General features: G+C 38.4%; 1 protein-coding gene across 6 annotated transcripts in view; it reads left to right on the top strand.

Moving 5' to 3' along the window:
• Positions 1-17,855, top strand: part of SLC10A7 (solute carrier family 10 member 7) — a 250,878-nt gene that overhangs the window by 87,778 nt on the left and 145,245 nt on the right. The window contains exon 6 of one of the 6 annotated variants that reach the window (XR_004230007.1): positions 9,537-9,668. The exons of the other annotated variants lie outside the window; for them this stretch is intronic. The gene's annotated coding sequence lies outside the window, so the exon portion shown is untranslated. The remainder of the gene's footprint in view (positions 1-9,536; positions 9,669-17,855) is intronic. 6 annotated transcript variants of the gene reach the window in all.

The raw sequence follows: 17,855 nt of genomic DNA, 5'->3' as shown, positions 1-17,855 counted from the left end.
TTTATTGTGCTAGCTACAAGGAAGAAGTGCAATGCTCTTTTAGGCAGACTTCTTGAAGTACCGGCTGGTGATCAGAAGTCAGGCACGCTTTGTAGGCGCCTCCCTCAATGGAAGAGCAGTGTACATAATGTCAAATTTAAAAGTAAACATATTAGATTGTCTAAGAGGCTCTTACAAAAACAACAATAAAACAAAGTGACTCTCAGAGTCTAGCAGTACAAATAATACAAATCGCAGCCGTGGGGAGAACCATGTGGTAGACAGAGTTCACCTGATTCCGTTGTCCCTGGATAAAGGTGCAGTATCTTGGCTTCTCCCCATCCTCAGGGTTTTGCTGGATGTCCAGCTTTGTATTCTTGCACCTCCAGACATATGGCTGCTCCCTGAAAATAATTGAATCAGTATTCATGACTGCTAAAAAATTGTGTCTCTATCTTAGGATATTACACGTGACATTAATAGAATTACTTAAAATAAAATTCTGTTTGTTTGAAGTGTAAAATGGTGCCGAGCATAGAAGAATGATTGAGCAATTATGAAAGACTAACTTTGATCTTTAGTAATCTAATTTGCAAATATTAAGTGCAAATAGCAAATATTAAGGGTGGAGGGGAAGTTGATTCCCAGGAATAATGGAACAAAAAGAATAAGTTGTATGAAATCAATTTGATGGCTCTTTTAGGTTGGAATTACAAAATTAGTAAGTGAAAGTGTGACTGTTTCATAGGTTTTCAGCTTTAAATTATCTTTTAAAAATAGAGTACAATTATATAGTAAATATATTTGCCCCTCAGATTTGCTAAAACAATTCTCTAATTCTTCCTTGCTCCCATCACAGCTTATTTTCTGTTATACTAACATAGAAATAGTCTTTATCCCTTACCATAGATAGAAGAACTTCATTAAATACTGGAAGAGATCATTTGCATCCCTGCACAGGATCCTGCACATAGTAGGGGCTCAATAAATGTTCATTGAATTGATTGGCTCTCAGGAACCAATCATCCCATAGTGATGCGTTACTGGGATGAAACTTCTTGTTAGTTTACCAGGTTGACCCACAGCTTTTTTTGGGTGATCAATGCCATTTCTTGGAGATTTGGTTAGCAATTTTGGTGTCCAGTGAAAGCTTTACAAGTCTGCCCAAGATAAATGGTGTCAAGTTCCTTTCAGATAAATTTGTAATGACAAATTCAATCTGGAATGTGGTAAGATACACTGCTATATTTAGAAGTATCAGAGATACAGGGATATTATGGGGCTAATTCTAGAGAGAGAGGAACAGAAAGGAAATACACCATTTGGTAGGGTTTTTAAAAAATTTAACTGATTATTTTTGTTAAAGAGGCAATTAACTTAGATGTCTTATGTATTGCTGCTAGAATATGTTGAATATAAGCACCCTTTAAATTTCAATGTCCTGGGACAAAGCCCCTTTAGGCCCCACTGTAGAAATGCTTCTGCCAGGTCTATGTGAAGCTTCTCCATGTGTCCCAATTTATTTGCTAGTACTCATTTGCCACATTTGCATTAGTCTTTTTTCTAGAGCTATTCAATTACTATAATTGTTTTTGCAATGATTTTGGTGATACTTTTGCCAAGTAGGAACATTTCATCACTGTGATCCTTTGCAGTTTTAATTCATGTAGGGCCATCTCCTGTTGTCCTGATCTCTATTGGCCACTGGACCCCAATGGCTCTGGAGGGAAAGAGAGGCAGGTGACCGTGCCCAGCCTTCCTCCCTTAAGTCCAAGTCACTTCCCTGTCACGGCATATCTTCCCTGATGTCAGGGTCCTCTGTGAGCACGAAGGACAAACAATGATTCTGTTCCATAGGAGAATGCTTGATCCGTCGATATAGATTTATTGGTCTATTGTTGCTGTGGCTTAATCTTAGTGTTTCTTGCAGCTGTTGTTTTCTGAAATACTTGAACTCAGAGTACTGTGTTAAAGCCCTTATCAATTCAAGCTTGATCCTTTCTCCTTTTTGCTTAATCTCCAGCCTACCAGAGTTGTGCATTTCCTTGCTGCTTCTTCCCAAGAGGCACTTACCAAGCGAAGGATACTGGGGAGAAGGGGGCAGGGGAGGGGGCAAGTAAAGAATATGGAGCTGGGAATATTGGCCTTCCTCAAACCTCCCTTTGGGGATCTCATGGAGCATTTTTTAAACTCTTTTTTTCTTTTCTTTTTTTTTTTTTAAGAGTTTTTTGGCAGCATAGCTAATATGGAAATATGGTTTTCATGTCTTCACATCTATTGTGGATATCATGTTTCTTGCCTTTTCCATAGGTGGGGGAACAGGCGAAGGGAAAGAGATAAATTAAAATGAAAGAACTCAGAAACTCAGCCATCTCTTCCCTTCCCTATAGCTGCGTAATTTGGTTCTAACTCCATCTTCCTTAAGCCCAGGCCTTTTCCTCTCCCCACCAAACCCTTTTCTACTTCCTTTTGTGGTTTGCTTCCCCCTCCCCCATTAGATTGTAAGCAGTTTGGGGACAGGGGCTGAATTCTTAATTAGTGACTAGCACATAACATACTAGGCACCTATTACTTGTTGTACTGTATTGTAGTGTAGTTATGGTTTCTAGTCCCAGGTCTGCCACTCACTTTCCATGTGACCTTGGGCAAATTATTTGTACTCCCAGACCTCAGGGTTTTGGTTTTCTTTTGTTTTTAATCTCTTCTAGTGAGTGGTTTATAGCAGTAAATATTGGACTTAAAGCCAGAGAATTGGATTTAGCTTTGCTACTTAACAACTAATTTACAACTTTGGACAGGTTACTTCCTTTGGATCTCAGTCTTCTCATCTGTAAAATTGAACTAAAAGTCATTAATCTGCTTCCTTCCCATCTCAATGCTGTCATCAAAGTGGGTTGGCTGAGATAATCTCCAAAATCCTTTTCAGCTGTAACATTCCATTCCATTTTAAACGTTGATCACATTTTGAATTATTTTTCCAAACAACTGTCACCACCTGAGCTTTCCTTTATGATGCTGTAATGATTTGTGCTTGTAATAATTCTATCCTGAATATTTACCATAAACCTTTATGTCTCACCCATCTATGTTTGTCCAAAAGTCATGCTGTTTTTCCAAAGCCTTGAGAAATGTTTATTGCTTTATTTAGGTAATACTAATTGGGATGATGGGGTTGAATGCACTAACTTTTTTTTTTTTTTTTTTTGGTATCTTTACATCATCCTTATCATCTTTACATCTGTCCCAGATTAACCCTCCCCTGTGAAAGTGAAATTCAGTTAAAGCAAAAATGTGCAATGTAGAAATTTTGACTTACAGTGTATATAATATTCTGTCCTGATTGGCCCCTAGCTCTGTTGTGAGAGAGGAGGAGTCAGGTTTCTTTATCTCATCTCCAGGACTTTCATTGATTTTTCCATTATTCAGAGTTAACCTTCCTTCCTGGGAGCTTTTAATTTATTTTGTTGATTCTATGTGTTCTCTCTGTTTTGTTTTATTCTGTAAGTTCATATAAGTCTCACTAAATATCTTGGAATTCACCACAGTCATCACTCTTTACTGCACAGTAATATTTGATCCCTTTTATAAGGTATCCTGAATTCACTGTGGGGTCATTTGTAGATTTTTCTCCTTACTAGAACTCTGCAAGTTATATAAATAGCCTGATTTTTTTTTTTTTTTTTTTGATTTTTGTTCCTTGAAAAATTCTTTTTTTTTTTTTCTCTTTTTTTTATTTTTTATTTTTTATTTATTTAATAGCCTTTTATTTACAGGATATATACATAGGTAACTTTACAGCATTAACAATTGGCAAACCTCTTGTTCCAATTTTTCACCTCTTACCCCCCCACCCCCTCCCCTAGATGGCAGGATGACCAGTAGATGTTAAATATATTAAAATATAAATTAGATACACAATAAGTATACATGACCAAAACGTTTAAATAGCCTGATTTTAGAGATCATGGGTCCTAAATTTTTTTTGATTCCAAATTCCTGTCGTTGAAGATTCTTAAGAATGTACCCACAAAGAAAAGATGAGTTAAAAATATTTTAACCAATTTTTTAGTTTTTTTTTAAATGGTACAAAAATCTGTTTCTTTCACCAAAATATTATTAATGGTAATTTAGTGAAAGCAATGTTATTTATGCTTCCATTAAAAAATTTACACTTAGAGATGCAGCAATTTTAGGTCCTGGAACTCATTTCAATTTATTTGTCAATTTAATGGCTCTCATAATAGGAAAATATGCTTAGAATCAGGTGAAAAAGGAATATCATGACTGGATTTATGAGATTATATTTGTTTTTTTTTTTTATCCCATCCACCAGTTATGCAAAGGTTTTTGTTAAAATTGGGATAGTAAAAATTTCCATTTTCCCTCATAATAATTAGTTGTTTTGAAAGCTAATTAAAAGTCATTGCATTTTAATATTTTTAACAAATGAGTTCCAAACTTATTGAAATTTTTCATTTGGAAGATTAACTGCACACCCAAATAAGCACGTAGAGATTTAATCACAACAAAGTTAAAAATATGAATTATTTTACAAATTATCAATGAAAATGTTTTTTTTTTCACTGACAATAATTTGCACTAATAAAATGGTAGCTATGGTGTGTGTATATATGTGAATGTGTGTAAATCATGGCCATTCTATTACTTTCTAATAAATAGGCTTAATTTAAGTCCAAGATAGATTTTTATATTTGATGTCTATTCCCTCTTGTATGTGTAATGCTGTATTATTTCTTCGGTTAAGATTTTTCAAGGATGAATTACGTTGAGATTTATGTGAAGATTCAGAAAATTCCCAGTCCTTAGACTTACTAAATTGGCCATTTTTAATATATTATGCACATACACAAAGGAGGTGGGATGTCTTCAGTTTAAGGAACCCTTGGCATGAGAAGAGATTTCCCTGAAGCACTGGAATCCACAAGCTTTATATAAGGAAAATTTAGGATTGGAGATTTAGAGTTTAATGAACTTTAGGGTTGGTTGAGTTCAACATACAAATGTGGAAACTGAGGCTTGGAGTGTTTAAGTGACTTGTCTGAAGTTGAACAAACAGCATGTGTTTGACTCATATTTGCACCCAGGGCTTTTCCAAATCTAGAATTCTTTCTGCTAAGCCCTGTTGCCCAGTGTAGCCTCCATCAGAAGTGGGGCTTGAAATTAAGTTTTCCTGTCTCCAGGCTGGGCATTCTTCTTGCTACACAAGTTGCCTTAATACAGATGTTATTATTTGGAAATCAAACTAGAAATTTATGTTATTGAATAGCCTCGACTATCCTCTTCCTGCCTAGATTGGAATGAAGATGCCCCCCCCGTATTTTTATCCAGGCAGCAAATTTATGCTTATAAAATCAGTTAGTTAAAGCTTCCTTGCCTTAAGAAAACAAAAATGCCTCTTTGTGTCCTCTTTTAGCTTAGTGTAGAGTGGTGTTCTCTAGAATTTTTGAAAAGACCCTGGAACACAGCCAACATATTTTCTAAAGGAAGGGTGACATAGTGGAGCCATTTACATAATCTTGACTTCTCATAGTGTTAAATTCCTCTCCTTTCCAGGCATTTTACTATTTCGATAAATTAATATTCTTTGAGAAATGCTGACAGTGCCAGAGAAGCCAAACTCAGTCATATACATTCAAGTGATGTTCCCTGGGAAAGAATTCACAATTACCAGTGATTTGGGCCATTTCCAGATGCCCCTATTGTTCTTTTTTAAGATTGTGAATCTTCTTTTATGTAGAACAACTTCCTCACTAGGATTATTGTCCTTTTCCCTCTGTGACGTCCATCCACAGTTGTCTCATTTTTATCTTTATGTTTCCATGCCTGAGTGCTTCATAAGTGTTTGTTGAATATTATTCAATTTGATATAACTGAACTTTCTTTAAAAAAACAAAAAATGAAATTCAAACCCAATCCTTTCTGATCTAATTGTCACCTGATTTTCTTGTTAGGTACCAGTGTCCAGCGCTCTTATTTACACTATAGTTTGATCAACAAATATGTTCCTGGGGGCCATTCACATCAAACTTAGGGTGTGGAATTCCCACTTGCATTACTTTCAGACCCTGGGCAAGTCACTTACTCCTTTTTGCCTCTGTTTCCTCATCTGTAAAATTAACGAGAGAGAAGGAAATGGCAAACCACTCTCATATCTTTGTCAAGGAAAACTCAAATGAGATCTCGAAGAGGCAAACATGACTGAAGAGCAAATGGGGAAATGACAAATTTAGATACTTGTTTCAAACAAAATTGCATCAAAGACGTGTACCAAAAATGTATCGTTCTTGGGGACTTGTCCGTCTAGCACTGTGTTAATATATAACTTACAAATCGATTGTGTGGGTAGAACTGTGGAAGGAATTTTTTTTGGGGGGGAGTGTATGTGCACACACATTACTAGTGACTGGACAAGTTATTTAGCTTGTTTTTCCCTTGCCAGTTCTAGAAGACTCTAAATTGGTCTGCATCCCTGTCCTGCTGGGCGGAGTTGGGGGAGAGGGCCGCTTTTGGTCAGAAGTGTTGGATTGGATCTCAAACACCATTTGAGATAGCCATGGGCTGTCTAGAAGGTGATCAGGAGGGAGGATGGAGGCGGGGTGAGAGGGCAGAGCAGAGTATTTCCATGGGATCTTTGAGACATAACATTGTTGGTCACCCCCTGGCTGATCTGAACTTTCTCCAGAGAGAGATTGCACACCAGAGACCGGCCAAGGCCCCGCTGATTTCTCCATGGCTGGCACCAGGCTCTCCTTGCCCCCAGTCACTGCCCAAATCAACTCTCCTCTTTAATGTATTTGAGTTCATGGTACTCCCCAACGTTCATTGTCTTCTCTATTCTTATTTCTGTCTTTCTATTTATGAAGTGCTTAGAAGTTCTGCTGGGAGATTCTGAGTAAACATTTCAACAGAAAAGGAGATATTTTGCATTTTTATTCTATGTTGATTGAGGTCAAATAGCTTTTGCAATTTTTCATAGTAAAAGTATTAACATGACACGGTAGGCTAAGTTCCTTCCATCAAAGGAGCTCACTAATACCTATAATTTCTAAGGTGAAATCAATACCCGAGTTTTGCTTTTTGTTTTTCTTTTTCTTCCAAGCCCTTACTTTCTAGCTGGCTCCTGTTATTTTCACTTTTGAAAACAGTGGGGGCCCTTGCTTTTAGGCGAAGTCACGGTTCCTATTACTCTTTTTGATGCATGAGCATGATCACATTAATGCTAATTGGAGATATGTGTATTCATCGAGAGTAAAAATTGGGCTCATTTTTATGTTGGATTTCAGCCTGCAGCTAGTCTTACTCAGAATCATAAACCCTAAAAATTAGAGGTTTCTATAGAAAATAAAAATGCTCAGTCTGAGGATATCCATTTCATAAAACAGCATTAACGGTTGTTGAGGAGAACCACCCTGTTCATAACATTGGACGGCAAATGTTTAGTTGATAATTTATAAGGTTGATGACTTCAGCCTCGAGCTGCAGCTCAGGATGCCTATCAGCCAGTGGCGAATCTCTGTGACACTGCTGGAGAGCGGGCTTCCGTGTAGGCCGGGCCTGACTTATGCAGGGTAGCCCCCAGCCCCGAGTCCTTCACACAGCTCATCATCATCATCTGCTCAGATGATGCCTATTTAGAAATCAGCTGTCCCCAGGGTACAGAGAGAGAGGAGCTGGGCTACCAGGATGCCGGCCCGCAACCCTTTCACCTCGCTGTCAAGGAGACAAATGTTTGTCCTTAGGGGAACACCAGAGGTTAAATCTCCAGTTTTTGTCTCACTTATTCTCTTCCCGCATCGGCCTCCCAAGCCCACAGCCAAGTGTACAATAAGGGGCAGTAGCTGGAAATTCAAGCTTCTGCTTCTAGAAATTGCTTCTGGATGTCTTTAGGATTGTCTTCTGGAAGAATGTTTTGTAGAGATGTCACCGGTATAAGGAATGGTCTTCATTGTCACATATTCTGAGAAAATTCAGCATGATTCCCAGTGCTTCTTCCTCTCAGTTATCTTCAGAAGTTTTTCTTTGTTTTTTTTTAAACTAATTTAATTTTCAAGGTAGAATAATGGGAACTTTTCCAGCCCATGTAGGAGTTTTCAGCCAGTATATTTTGTATGTCGGTACATATATACATGCACAGCATGGTAGCCCAAAAATCCTCTGTTCTTGGGCCCAATCTTTCTCAGGATTGGCTGTTTCTTTTCTTTCCTGGCAGAAAAAGAAGAGTCTCTTATTTTCCAGAATCCCTATGTCTGAATACTTCCATTTCCCCATGTAATTTTGGTACCTGAAGCCTTCTAATCTATGATATTAGTAATGAGATACTCATCGGATGCACCTGCTAGAGACTCAGCCACTGCCTGTAGAAACCCTGGCCCTCCGAGGAATTGTTTTTTGTTGGATGACCCAAATATTTCCTTACAAAACAGAAGCAAGGAAAACCTGGCCTAAACTGGCACTCTCTCAGGTGGGCAGCCTCTGGATTTTTCTTCCTCTTCCTCTATCCTGCCAAGTGTGACCATCATCCCACTGGACGACCAAGACTCTGTTCTAGTCACATAATTATAGGGTGTACCCTGTTCTCTCTAGAAATCTGGTTGTATTCTTAATCTTTTGATCAAGAGATGTTTTTTCCTGTCTTTCTCTGCTCACCCACCCCCTCACTTTTGAGTCTCTCAAGTTAAAACGTCATACTTTCCTACATATAAAATAAAATATGTCAAACAAGGGCTCATTGATTTTCTGCATTTATGCATCAGTCTATTTCTTGTTGGGAAATCTCTGTATCCTCAAAGGGAGCTTCTGTGGACTGGGATACCCAAAAACATGCCAAATAAAATTATGAAAGGAACTTTTAGGAGAATCCCTCTAGGTAACAAGGTTTTCAATATAGACGATCCTTTATTCCTTTAGGTTTCACATTAGATAAACAAATTCACAATTTTGGAATAAAAATATTTCAAATATAAGCACATTTTCCTTTGTCAGGCATGTAATCATTTAACTTTTTTGTCATCAACCGTTTAATATTTTCTTGATGACTCCGGGTTATCATCATGAATATTAACTTTTGTACTATAAAGTCATTTTCTGAGGCTTGGTTAAGTTCTTTACATACGCCTTTTAGAATCCTTCTCTTTCTTCAGGGGCCCAATTTAGGTAATACCTCAGATTTTACCAATTCAGAATTTATGGTACTTCAACTTGAGCTTCATTATCCTGCTTCTGTAGAGAGAATTTTCCAGTAAGCAAATTAATAATGTAAACAAGAGTGTGGTGGACATACTTAAACTACTTGTGGAGATAAACTCTTTTCAATGAATGTAACTCATTAATTGTTTATGGGCAAATTGTGTTGCTAATTACAAATGAGTTTTATCTGTTCATTGAAACTGACCCTGAAGGAGCTCTATATGGAAACACTTTATTAGCAGATAGTTCAAGTTACTGAAAGTAATAAAAATACATTTTTTTAAATTATGAATTAAGACAGGCCTATTATGGTTCTTTTTCCAATTCAAACTATTGTACCTATGTTGTAGGGTAGATAGAGAGGTGAAGGTGGATCCTATATTCCAGGAAGACCCAAGTTTAAATCCTGTCTTGGTAACACTAACTGCATGACCACAGACTAGTGTTACAACTTCTCTGCTTCTCAGACAACAGTAAGACCAGTAAGTTATTAATAGATCTATATGTGTTTAATGTCTGTTTTCTTTGAATTTATTTTGCGTCAAATATTTTTCCTCTGAACATATTTTGATATCATTATAATATTATTACTACTTTTGGGGTTGGGGAAGGCAAACAATTCACTAGTTTTCCTGCACTTGTCTTTACCTGGTTTTGTAAATGTAAATAAAGATCCCCTGGATGTAATTAAAGTCCTTTGACCTTATTACAAACCATCATGTGAATTTCATACTGGTGGAATGGCAAGGCTGTGAACATACTGCTTTATTTTTCCTACCCCTTGTGTAAAACCCCCATCTTGTCCTGTTTGATTTACAGATTGAGGTTGGGGTTCAACTGCTAGAGGTCTATTGCCATTTGTCCCTTGTGTCCCAATGAGACATTGGTTACCTCTCTTTCCAAAATGACTTATTCTAGAATACTTTCTGGTGTGAGGCCCAAAGGAAATGGGCATAACATAACTGTGTGGCAGTAATGTGCTTGGGAAATGATGGGAACACAAATGCAGTCCTTACCTTTAAGAAGCTTACATACCCATGGAGAAGAACACATGCAAATAAATGGGTACACACAATATGCATTTTTAAAAAATGTGTTTAGTTCCAAATTTTTCCTCCAGCCCTTTTACTTATTGAGAAGGCAAGGAATATATCAATCATATGTGTAAAATCATACAAAACATTTACATGTTAGCCATGTTACAAAAGAAGAAGAAAGTGACACTATTATACTTCACTTTGCACTGAGACTTATCAGTTCTCTCTGGAAATGTATATCATTTTTCATCATTCGTTCTTTGGAATTGTCTTGGATCATTGTACTGATCAGAATAGCTAAATCTTTCACAGTTGATTATTCTTTCAATAATCTTCTTACTACATACATTATTCTCCTGATTCTATTCATTTTGCATCAGTTCATATAGGTTTTCCCAGGTTTTTCTTTATATACTCCAGCTCATTCAGCCATTCTTAATTTGAGGATCAACCTTTCAACATTCAATTATTTTACAACTACCAAAAAAAAAAAAAAAGCATCTACAAATATTTGTGTGCATATCAATCCTTTTTTTTGCTCTCTTTGGAATACAAATCTAGTAATGGCACTGCTGGGTCAGAGTATGGGCAATTTTTAAGCCTTTTGGGCACAGCCAGGGACTCTAAGGGGAAAATTTTAAGAGGGAAAGCATTCCAGACATAAGGGTCAGTGCACAGGCCTGAAGAGAGGAATTAGAAGAGCAAATAGACTGATATTGTTGGATTGTGCATGGACAAGAAATTTGGAAAGGCAAGAAGGGATTGTGAAGAACCTTAAGTGGTGCATAATCATAGTTGAGCATAGAATAACAGAGATTCCCTGGAGTTGGTTGAACAGGAGTGAAAAGTGTTGGGAATAGAGATGGTTGTGGTATCTCTGTGAGGGACTGTGGGAGAAGGAGGCATGGAATCTTGAGGCATGGAAACTAAAAAGAGCAGTAAATAGCTGTCCAGTATTTTGAGTGCTTTTCCCTCTTTTGGGGAGCTTGTATTTGTGATTGATTTGAAACCATATTTCTGATTACATTCACATGTAATGATGGGAGCTATTTATGGTTATACATACCACACAGATATGTATAGATAAAATATAGGTACCGTCAGTTTCTAGAATCAAAAACCAAGATATGTGTATGGATACATATGCCCCCACTCAGTGTATTATACATTATAGACATGTAATTATGGTTGGATTAATGGATGCTTACATGGATACCCACAAAACTATGTTCAGTTTCTATATTCTTATGTATTTCTTGCCTCCCCAGCATCTAAAACATAGGGACAACTCTGAATAGGAGGGAAAAGCACTAGCCAAGAGGAAAATGGTCCAGATGTTTCATTCCATGACAGAAGTGTCACCCTTGGACTTTTGGACTTAGAATTGTGTATAAAAGTAAGACTAATGCTTTAAAAAACTTAATTTTGTGGGCAACCTTCAGCTCTTCTTCGAAAGTAAGTTGAAGATGCTACTGCGGGCTGTGGTGCACCTGGAGGGCGCTTCACAATGGAAACCCTTGCTAGCTGACTTTTGGCCTGGCGGTCACATGGTATTTCACATCCTGCCTCTGACACTCAGTGCTTGTAAGCCATTTAGCTGCTTTTGTCCTCCATTTACTCATCCCCTAAATCAAGGGACTGGACTCAGAGATACTAAGTCCCCTTCCAACTCTAAATTTATGTTTCTGTATATTATCTATGTAAAGTACTTTAGCACAAAGTAAAGCATTTTATCTTTCTATTTTACTTATGTGAAGAGCTGTAAGTATAAGACCTAATAGCCTGGTCCCAATTAAGGAGCAAAATCATCTCAGGATTGTGCCTCAGTGTCCCCAGAAAACACCTTTGTATAATAACAGTATGAGAACTGTTTATTCTAATGACCTGTAGGCATAAAAAAAAAAAGGAACGATTAAGCTGTAATTAATATAGTCTGCTTCTTAAGGCAAGAAAGGAAGTCTATAATAAGTTTTAGAAAAATTTTCATACAGATAATTACAATTTAATTTTAAATGTGCTTAAGGGATGAGATTTTGTAACTTGGAAGTTTATGTCAGGTAAGTGAGGCATTTGTGTGTATGTGAGAGAGATGCTGTAGAGATAGTCAATGCAGTGGAACACAGTGTCAGGGAACGACCCACTGGATATGGAACCCGAGGACTTCAGGGGCTAAATTCTGGCTCTTTCCATGGGACCTCACCTGAGTCTGTTCTCCTTTGTGGATTCAGTTTCCTCATCTGAAGGCTTGTGGGTAGTTTTCTAGATGAAGGATTTTTAGGCTTTATTTTGTGATGTCCCCTTGGGCAGCCCTAGTGGAGCCCTTTTTGGAATCATGTTTTTAAGTGCATAAAGCCAAATATGTAGGCTTTGTAGAGGAAACAAATTAAATTTATATACTGTCATCAAAATATTTTTGAAATGTGTAGAGATTCTAAGTTATTAGCCCCTAAACTAGATCATCTTTGAGATTCCATCCTGTCCTAATTCTTCTGGCTCTTTCAGTGCTAGAGCTGACTGGCCAGGGTTTGAGCTCAGATTTGTTGGGATTTTAGGTTAGATGGTTTGAAGGCCCTTTGGGACATATAGTACACCTTCATTCTCATCCTTTCACTGTCCCATTCTTCCTACTACCTCCTTTCCTTAAACCATTCCCATTTAATCCAGAGAGATATCCCATAGTTTTGCTACTCTATCGTCTTCTCCACTTGACCATCCATTACTTTTCCTCATTTGGTTAAGTAGTGAACCTTCTCATGGTCTCATTTATTTCTACTTTTTAGAGAAATTGTTATATGGTCACTCTCTCCCCCTACCTCCTGGTCCCTTCTCTGTGGGACTCAGATTCCTCATCTTTAAATTAAGGAGTACAAAATCCCCAATATCCTTTCTTAATGCCAATTATTAATTAATAGCAATATTTCTATTAAACATGTACTAAAGAGGTATCACAATTTAATAAGTGGTCTTCATAATTCTTCTTGCTTTCCCATTTTATTTTTCAACACACTGAGGATAGTATTCTTACCCTAAAAAAGAGCTCTAACATTTATGGATTGCACATAGGATAATGAATTTTTCCCCTTTTTTATTGAGTAAAATTGATATTTCTATTTTAAGGGGAAATTTCATATAAAGAAAAACTGTTAAAGTGACTCATTTTTTCAGTGATCTTTTGGTGAAACACATAAAAATACCTTCCCATTTCTCGCCCTATCCCCCAAAATCACACTTTGTGGATGCCTATCACTTTTAATCCAAGTAATTACTTTCCAGACTGCATTTCCCCTCTCCCCCTTTGGACAGTGAGAAGATAAAAGCCGACTTTTTCCCAGATAGCACCATACTTCACAAGTGTCTGAAGCAGGTGTTAGAAATGCAGATGAACCCTACTGACTAAAGGCCCTACAAATTTGAAGTGAAACCGCCATTGGTCTATTGGCAGCATTCTGTATGGGTGAAGTTTCTGCTGGTTAAATTATTCATTTGATTGTGTGAGCTTATTCTAGAGTTAAGAAAAGCTGCCTTTTACATTTTAACTGTCTCTCCCACCCCTTTTCCTTTTATCAACATTATATAAGCAAAGTGTAAATGCTACATCCAGATTTTTTTTAAATAGATAAGACCAGCTAACCTCTAGGTCTCTGTGCCACCATGTAACAAGAATTTCTACTTCCCTCTTTTACTGGTGATATGGTGACTGTTACAACAGATGGAGATGCCATCTTGTTCTACTACTGCCATCACCCTCAGAAAACACTTAGTAAATACATCTCTGTTCCAATGTTTTCTATTGATTTGGGGAGTCTGAAATTTGGACAGTTAGAGGCTGTACTTACTACTGACGTCCTTTTGTCCAGTATCTTTTCTTTGGAATTTCCCTAAATAAAATATAAAGAATACCAAGGGGAAACTAAAGGTTAAGGAAAGTAAAGATAACTGGTTTTTTTTTAAACCCCATCTAAATTTATCTTTCTAAGCTATCTATTTGTCCATGTATACTTTAGCTATCCATGAAAACAAATTAAGAAACCAAATTTATCTGATTAAAAAAAACTGATATCTTTGAACGATAAAATATAGATTTTAAAATATAGTTTAACAGAGAAGTATCATAATTCCTAGACCTCCCATTAATTTTGTTTCTCTTCTGACATTTCAATGAACTGAAGGACAATGATAGAATCTTAGAATTGGAAAGAATATCCAGGATTATCTCATCCAAACTATACCTAAACAATAATTCCTTCTAAAAAATCCAGTTGAGTTTAGTAGAGCTCATTGTTAAGTAATGCTCATTGTTAGTAAAGCTCATTGAGCCTTATTGTTTATACTCTGTGTGGCCCTGGGGACAAAAATGAACAATGAAATGCCCTCTGGAAGCTTATATTCTTCTTGAGGATGCAAAATGTCCACAGAGAAGTATATAGTATAAGTGGTAAAAACACTAACTATGAGAGATCAAGGGGAGAAAAATCAGAAAAATATCTCTAGTCATAAGACCCTAATTTCTCTTGAGCTGATCTATTCCAATTTGGGGTAGCCAATCATATTAAAAAAGTCTGATCATAGAGTAATAAGAATGCTGTATGAGGTTTTTCTTTGGTGATCTCCAACAAAAATGAACGGAATTGATAATTAAGATAAATAAAGAGCTAATGGTAGGGTGAATAGACTCCAGCAAAAGACACACTGGCATTAATCCTTATTTTCCCTTAAAATCTACAGCATAGTACCTCAAAACTTACTAAGATGTTCTAAATGGGGATGAATTCCTGGAATTACTCCAAAGTCTCCGGAATTCTTTCCTGCAAACTTAAAATGGTTAACTGCTAAATTCCTTAATGATTAATCTCAAAACCTCTAGAATCTGCCAAGATGTTTTTATGTTTTTATTATCTAACTTTATTTCTGTCACCCCATCTTGTCCAGTGTTGGGGCCAAAAAAAAAAAAAAAAAAGTTTTTACAGGCGTTTCCTTTTTTGTTTCCTACTCTCCCATGGAAAGCCTGAGGTGGGAGTTAGTTAATAAACCTTTCCCAGTGTTCTCTCTGAGCCACAGCCCTTAAAAGTGTTTCTTTTTGGCTGCATTTTAATCTTTCAGGACAACAGGACAAATATGACATGGACATTGTGCAAACACAGACATAGACAAAAAGACAGGACGAAGACAAACCCCGAAGCACAATGAAAATACTGATTTAAAGGGACTCTTGTGGGAAGGTGGGTGACTGTCCCATCTTTGCCACAAGCCATGAAAAAGAAGGGAGGGAAACCAGAGCTCCCGCAGTCCCTTGCCTCGGCCGGCAGTCCCTTGCCTCGGCCGGCAGTCCCAGACAGGGAGAAGAGGGTGTTCCTTGGGTGTTCCTAGGAACACCTTGGGTGTTCCTAAGAGCAAGTGTCCCTAGTCAGAAGGAAGTGTGCCAGAGCCCGAGGCCCGACCCTGAGGCCCCATGTGCCCCGCCCCACGGGCCCGGCCCTGAGGCCCCACAGGCCCGGCAGTGTTTGAAGGACCAGCCCAGCAGCGGGGCAAAAGAGAGAGCTGGGAGGCCCAGCTTGTGGAGCCTGAGTTCTGGCTGTGGCCAGTCCCCGGGCAGATGAGGAGAATTCCTGACTGGGAGGATCTGGTGAAGGGACGCCAGTGTCGGACAAGAGAGAACCCAAGGACTTTGGGGCTTCCCAGAGGAAGGCGGGGCGCGATTGGGCTTTGAGGGTGGGAATAGAGGAGGCTCCAGAGGCTGGAGACCAATTCCGAGCCTGCTGCAGCTGGCTGAGGGAGAGGGCCCCACAGGAAGTCGGAGTGCCTGGGCTTAAATCCGGCTCTGGCCTTGGCTATGCGGGCAGTGACTCTGGGAAGGGACCGTTAAGTGTCTGGACTAAAGGGGTCCAGAGGAGGGCCTGGCCGAGATGGCCTCCAGGACCTTCTCCATCCCTGGGCTGGGAATCTGTCTCTTGTACCACAAAAGGAGCCGCTTCCTGGAGGGCAGGGACTCTGGCACTTAACAGACCATTATTAACTAAAATGGAAACTTGTCAATAAAGGAGCCTGCAAGGTTGGGTCTGGACTGTAGCTGATCTCCCTCCCTCCCTTCCTTCTCTCTTTCCCTCTCTTTGTCTTTGTGTCTCTGTCTCTCTTTCTTTCTCTGTGTCTCTGTCTCTCTCCCCCTCCCTCCTTTACTTCCTCCTTCTCTCTGTCACTCTGTCTCTATCTCTGTCTCTCTCCCTCCCAGCAAACATGATCACAAATTGCCAAAGGGTAGCTATAGCCTGGAGGTAAAGAAAACACCCCTAACAAGTATTTTGGCCTCTGAATGGCATTTGCTACTTCTGGGAGCAGCATACTTTCCCTTTCTAGAACCTTTGCAGCAAAAGTTGGTGGAGCATTTGTGGGCAAGAGGTTTCCTTGGGCACTTGCTGCTTGGTCCTTGTTAGGATCTTACAGTGGTCAAGCCCAGCGCACACAGGAAGTAGAAGCCAGAATTGCTTGAGGTTCCCTAACAGGTCCTTCCGGCTTTGAGATTCTGTGATTTTGTAATTACTTACGTCTTTCCATTTATGAAGTGCTTTCCTAAGGTGAAGCAAAATCAAATATTCCCCTTTATGTGGCCCTTGTGAATACTTTTCCCAAAGTTTCCTGTTTTTAAAAGATTAATCAGACCCCTTTTCTCGACATCTAGGTTTCCTCCTCTGGCAAAATTTGCTACAGGTTGACCAGAAACATACAACCGTATTCTTACAACTAATTTTAAGGAGATGATGATGATGATGATGATGGTGATGCTATGATTTATACTTTAAGGTTTGCAAAACACTTTACAAATATTTTGATTCTTAGGAATCACCCTGGAAATAGGTGATAATGCCTCCTTTTTATGTCTGTAGGTAAAATTAATTGGCTCGTGTGGAGTCACATAACTAGAATTTGAACAGGTCTTACGGACTCCGGATCGAGTGTTCTGTCCACTCCACCCGCAGCTGTGGTGGCCACCCCTGTGTCCTGGCTCCTGAAGAGGCTGTTTCAGCTCTGAAGCTCTGAGCTGCCTGAGGGCAGGTAGTGGTTTTAGCCATAGGAGTGTTCTCACCAAGTCAGGTGACTAGCATGCTGCCTAAGGCAGGGTGAGCTCTCCAATTGGAGAAGGCCAAAGCTCCCATACCCTCATCATTAATAGGTGAATGCTTCCAGTAAAAGCTGTCTTAGGCAAGATACAAAGATTCAGTCTCAAAAACCAAAGCAAAATATAATGAACAAAAAACAAATAAATGGGCCTAATCTCCTTTTGATTGTGAAAAAGGTAGATTTGTGATTTTTTTGACAGCACAAGGCCTCAGCACTTGCCAATCGAAACAAAATTTAAGATACCCAAAGCACTTAGCTACCAATTTACAAGACTTTAGTTATAATATCAAGAGATCATATGACAAAAACCCTAATTTTTCTGTCAACTGTCAGACAATTCTTTGTACATTACCGCTTTAAAAGACTTTTCTTGTACATGACTGATAGCATTTTTTCCATATTGATTTTCTTTTTGTCATATTCAGACCACATTTCAAACCTCATTAAAGCCTATTTCATCATTGCTCAGACTTCATTAGTTATGGCAGTATCTCAAAATTTTATTTTCTCTCTGAATAT

This window comes from Sarcophilus harrisii, chromosome 6, assembly GCF_902635505.1.
Source record: "Sarcophilus harrisii chromosome 6, mSarHar1.11, whole genome shotgun sequence".
Classification (NCBI taxonomy): Eukaryota; Metazoa; Chordata; class Mammalia; order Dasyuromorphia; family Dasyuridae; genus Sarcophilus; species Sarcophilus harrisii.
The sequence above is the reverse complement of the archived record's forward strand: the minus strand, read 5'-3'. Positions and strand labels throughout refer to the sequence as shown.